We start from the raw sequence: 6,041 nt of genomic DNA, 5'->3' as shown, positions 1-6,041 counted from the left end.
CGTTTATTGTTGATGTAATCATGCTTTACAGCCAGGAGAGGGCGACATTTATTTACTGTGAAACTACAAAAATCACTCTTGGTAGATGTAGTCCTCCAGGGAAAAAATCTAAGCATCGTTGCATACAATCCATGATGTTACTTCCTTTAATTGAACCTTATTGTATTATTGTGAAAAACACTGGATATTAGGCAACATAGCTTGAAGACACCTACTACTGACAGAAGAGCTAAATAATAGGCATATACAAAGTAAACAATACGGCTATTGTTTAACACTATGAAATCAACACATTTATATTCATATTTTGAAAAAACAGCAGTAAAGAGCCTTTCTTAAGCATGAACCCCACTCAGGCTTGTAAACACACAACATCCCCTTGTTCCACTGTCATTAAGCTATAAATTCAGATTTAAACATCATCATCCCTTTGAACTAAGTGAAACCCCTCAGTTTAAATTGATGAGCAGCTTGCATGCCAATGGTATACTGCAGGGCATACATTCATTGTCATGATGCACAGCTGCTGTCTGGAATGATCCTTGTGGCCCTGTGGTCTCCCGTCTCTGGGTCACAGGGGTAGGAGCTTGAGATGGAAATACTCTTCCCTGCAGGGTTTGGCAGATGAGTGGCAGCTCTGCTGCTCCTGCTATTGCTGACCTTGGGATAGTGCTTCAGACCCAAAAGGGGGGGGGGGGGGGGGGACCACTGGCATGGTTGAGTTAGTGTCTGAGTCTGTCGCTATGGACAAGTTAATTAGTTAGTTAGTATAAAGCAGTCTACTTTAGATATACTCCAGAGAATCATTAATGGAGCATCACAATTACAAGACTCATCACCTTGTGCTCTGCGTGATCATGCATCTCAATGATAATCTGAGTCGCTTGAAACTACATTGGCTTTAAATGAGGGCTTGGTATAGTGTCTTTGGAAACAAATGAATGTTCTCATGTGAACACAGGATGGCATTAGAGAGTCACTTCCACCATGCAACACTATAGTGTGATCAGAAAGGAGAGGAAATGACTTTTAACATTTAATTAACATTTCTGGGATGGCAAGTCATCACTATAACTGGAACATCAGAAGAAAAACACAAAACAGAAATACTTAAGAGTATATAATTTCCAAGGCAATTTAGACTAACAGGCTAACATCAATAAACAGAGAAACCACAAGACATGTAATGTCTACAGTGTGTTCGACAATAATGTCTGCTATGATGATAATTCAAAGTTGAGTCACTATTATTTTCTGGTATTTTGCTGGATCTTCTGTGGATGTTGTAACAAGTCCAATGGTGTTAACTGACCAAAAAGTGAAACCAGATATATACTATTATGAATATACTTGGTTCTAGTGTTTACTATGGCAATGTTGTATTCCACTGAACACATAATAATTGTAAAACTTTCTTGTCCTAATCAAATACAAGAACAGTTTGAGAAAGACTGCAGTATGGATGTTTAAACGTGATACATGTTATTATAGTATCATATTGTTTTGTAGGTTATCTCTGCAATTGATCTTGTTTTACATTCTGATACCTGAGAAGTTTTTTACAAGTCAGGTTCTGGTGGTTTAATAGAAATATTTTACATTCTAATGTTTTTGCTGACACTCCAATAAATAGTTTTAAACATGTGGTCATTAGTTTACTGTATATATCTAAAACAGCAGTCAATACCAAAGTTTTAATGTATATAATCTCGGGAAAGTGGCTCAAGAAGTCTTGGATGAAGGATGAATATGGTGGAGCACTTGTTTTGAGTTGTTTGAGTAAAATTGTTGTTGTAATTTTGATTCTTTTTATAAACACAAAATTATGTACATTTATCATTTTGGACGGGACACTATTACAGTGTTCGGAAGTGGAAAATACAAACCCTAATTAGACATACTTGTCTGTCAACCTAAAAGAAAAAATCCTATAGTACAGCACCACATAAAAGAAGTTGTGGTATTTCAGCATTGGAATTCCTGTGGTAGTCATTGTGTTCCTGTGATACATGTATTGTGGTATTTTTGTGGTTAGGGCAATTTACCATGAGACGTTTGGTGTTCTGAGGCACTAGTGTGTTAACATGACTCCAAGTCTGACATTGTTGAACAAAAGAATCAGCAAATATGACTAATGTTTCTTGTGTTCTGTGTGTCTCGATAAATAATACCAAATGATAAGATCTGGTCAGTCATGACTCAAGGAAAGCAATCAACAATAGTTGGCTTGCAGAGACTTTGTGGTAGTTAGACAATAGTTTTGGAAATGCACTTATTTCTTGCCAGGAGCTAACATTAGAAGACTGATACCACATTCTTGTTTGTCTGTTAAATAAGAAGCTACAGCCAGAAACTAGTTAGCCTAGCTTAGCACAGAGACAAAGAACTGGAGGAAGTCACTGAAACCAACCAAGAAATAGTCCGGCACATATCCATGTAAAATGGCCACTCTGTATACCACTACAGATATACCGTTATAGATATAATACGTTAATTACCTTTAAAGGTGATGGTAGGCAAATTAGTTTTATTTTAAGACAGAATTAGGCTGGCTGTTGTTTTAAAGATGCAGTGTATAAGATTTAGGGCCCCATTTTAATGAACTAAAGCACATGGTCTGAAGTGCATGGTGCAAGTGCATTTAGGATGTGTCCAAATCCACTTTTGCTATTTTAACGGCGGAAAAAATGGTTGATGCGCCAGGCACATGGTTCAAAGGGGTTGTTCATAGTCTCTTAATTAATCATGGGTGTGTTTTTGGCATAACATGCAATAAACCAATCAGAGTGTCATCTCCCATTCCCTTTAAGAGCCAGGTGCACTTGCACCTTGGCGGATTGCTATTATAATGGCACATTTGCCAAGTAGTAATAAGGGCACTTCTCTGCAGAGGAAGCAGATCTGCTCATGTGCAAAGTGAAAGCGCATGATCCATAACAAGCACACTGGCCCCTGCTGCTCCTGGACCCTTCTGTGGCCCCAGACCACCAGTTTAAGGTCCTGCTCATCAATTTGTTGTGAATGTATTTTTGTTTGTTTTTTGAAAAGGTTTATTTTTTTATGACAGCTTTGGCCTCTTTAAAATTGTTTTGTTCAGTCATGGAGTAGCAGGTCAAATCAGCAAGGTTTTAATTGCTGAAAGTATGGAAACCTGATCACTGTACCCTCAAAAATGTTAAAGAATATTTGTTAAATATTAAAAAATTAAATCATTAATTTTAATCATGTTAATAATGATCAACACACTTATCAGGGCTTGATCAGCTCTCCAAGGTGCTTATCCTGCTGCTGGCAGCAGCTAGAAGCAGTCCAGAGTTCTTTCCTTCTTTAGTTTAATCATTGTTTTCACCTTATTTATTTCCTCACGTGTTCCTCATGTCTTCATGTATTGATGTAGCAAGAAAGACGATCTGTGTCTGATCAGTTGTTGTCCATCTGTTTAAATACCTACATGTGTTGCCATGATTTGGTCAAATAATTAGACAATTTTATCCGTCATTACTGTGATTAGTTTATTCTGATAAATATTATGACTGAGCATTATGACATGTATTTTTTATAAAATATGTTAATGTACACAATAATAATCCTTCACATTGTAATCCTTTTATTTGTAATGTTTTGAATGTCCGTGTGCTGCCATGTGTCCATGTGTGTGTAACAAGCAGAGTGTATGTTGTGCACCCGCCTATGAAGCTGCATATTACTATCTTCATAATGCGCCCTTAAAATAACAGTGAAACACTGTGCCACTGACTTCAGACTAGGTTTTTGTTGGTCAATAGCGCAATCGCTTTCTGCTGCCTCAAGATAGCAATGCACCAACAATGCTCCTGACCACACCTCATTTTAAGACCAACATGCTCATGGGCGATCTGATGGGCGCAAGTGCATTTGCTATTTAAACAATGTGGGCGCTGGATGGGAAAATGACAACTGCGTTGGTCTTAAACTAACAAAGACACTTGCGTCATGCTTGGCGCTGTTTTGCGCCGGGTGTAAGATAGGGCCCTTAAGTGGCATCTAGTATTGAGGTCGCAGATTGCAACCAAATGAATACATTTCCCCTCACCTTCCCCTTCCAAGCATGTGGACAATCTACGGTGGCCATGAAACTTGCAAAAAACGCAAAATGCCCTCTCTAGAGCCAGTGTTTGGTCTGTCTGTTTTGGGCTACTGTAGAAACATGGCAGTGCAACATGGCAGGCTCCATGGAAGAGGACCTGGTGCCTGTGTACATATAAAGGGCAGGTGATCATACACTAATTAAAACATACTTATGAATATGATATTCCATTTCTGCCAAGTCCGTTCCACTAGATGCCACTAAATCTTACACACTGGGCCTTGGTTTCAGTTTTTATGCTAAGCTAGGCTAACTGCTGCTTCATATTTACCACACAAACATGAAAGTGGCATCAATCTTGTCATCTAACTCAACAACAGCAAATGGATACATTTGGCCAAAAGCATAAACATTGCTAAAAAGATCTATGTCCTGTCCTGTGTTTGAACATCCACGACTTTTTTAGTAATAATTTTTCTCATGCCGAAAACCTCTATGGTCCCTTCATGGCTTTAGGCCAGGAACACCATGTTCCCTGTTGTCCCAGGCCTAGTCTAATCTCACTCTGCTTGGACAGCTCATTAGCATCTGTCAGCGCGCCCAAAGCAAAAAAACGACCCGGGAGAACTGAGGTGATGTCTGAGCCGAAGAAGTGGAAGTGACCAGAGGGTTGCTAATGCTGCAGGAGTGTTTTGACGACAGACACGGTGGTTAGATGGGACCTCAGAGTTCACTCTTGTAGTCACTTTGCTGGGGGGGAGCTTACAACAACCGTGAGAGACCTCAGTGAAAAATGAAGGTATAACAGTATGTGTATGTGTTCTTGCATGCATGATCTGAGACCAGACAAACAGAGGGCAAAGGTGATGTGGGTTACAAAGATATGCACTGAAGCTGTCACCCATCTTGTATTAATTAAATGTGAGCACTATTCATTCTGATCACATAAGTGTGGGAATGGCGGCGTCTTCAACCAGCCCATATTTCTACTATGATTCATAACAACCGCAGCCCCGATGGGCCCAGACAGGACCACCGTCCTGTGGGCATTATATATACAGAGTGAAATCATAACAAACCTCTTCCTCACTGGATCCCACCACATGACTTCACTTTGGGTGTGGGAATTATGGCATTCAATCAAAATACACTTCTCATGACCTCAGTTTGGATAGATCTTCCTCTTCGATACCACATGTAGGGAGATGACATCATATGTGGGGAGGAAAGCGTCTGTCAAACAAATGTGCTTTGTTTTTTGAGTTTTTCTTTGCTCTGAATAACTTTGAGTGGCACATACAGGATAACAAAAAGGTAAAAATGTCTTCGCTCCAAAGCTGGTGAACCCTCCAGTGACCTTGTATCGCTAGGTATCCAGCAGTGCTTTGGAAAGTGAATAAACTGATAACTGAGAGTCAAGGAATGAAAGGAGTTAACCAGACGGCCTGTCCAGTGTGTGTCTATCTATGCATTTGTGTCTGCTCAAGGGTGTTTTCATTTGATTGAACAAAACATTACATCAGCCCCACACCCACCTAATTCGACAATGGCTACATGTGAATAAAACTGCTCTTGGGTCAGATCTGCATTGCAACACAGAAGAACTAACAAAGAGGGAGTGAATGTCCATCTGACATAATTCCTCAGTGAATTTATCTACTGGTTAGCTGCTGTATCTTTTGTTTGCTTTGGTTTCCACCTAGAGATAAGAGTGACATTATGCTCACCAGGCGTTTCCCTCCAGTGACAGACAAGACTTTTACTTTTTGTAGTAAAATGCAGACTGTGGTGTACTCCTATGGCTTTTCATGCTTCATATATAACTATGGTTTCGATCAAATACCATTAAAAAATCATTCAATTGTCCAGGAGTGTAGAACTAAATAGTAAACAGTAAGAGATTCATGAGCCACAAACAAGCTAAACATTAACCAGTGACAGATACAAGGGTCAGCCTGGAAACAAAGAGATTGGA

This window comes from Thunnus thynnus, chromosome 16 (genome assembly GCF_963924715.1).
Source record: "Thunnus thynnus chromosome 16, fThuThy2.1, whole genome shotgun sequence".
In the NCBI taxonomy this organism is placed as follows: domain Eukaryota; kingdom Metazoa; phylum Chordata; class Actinopteri; order Scombriformes; family Scombridae; genus Thunnus; species Thunnus thynnus.
Note: the sequence above shows the minus strand (reverse complement) of the source record.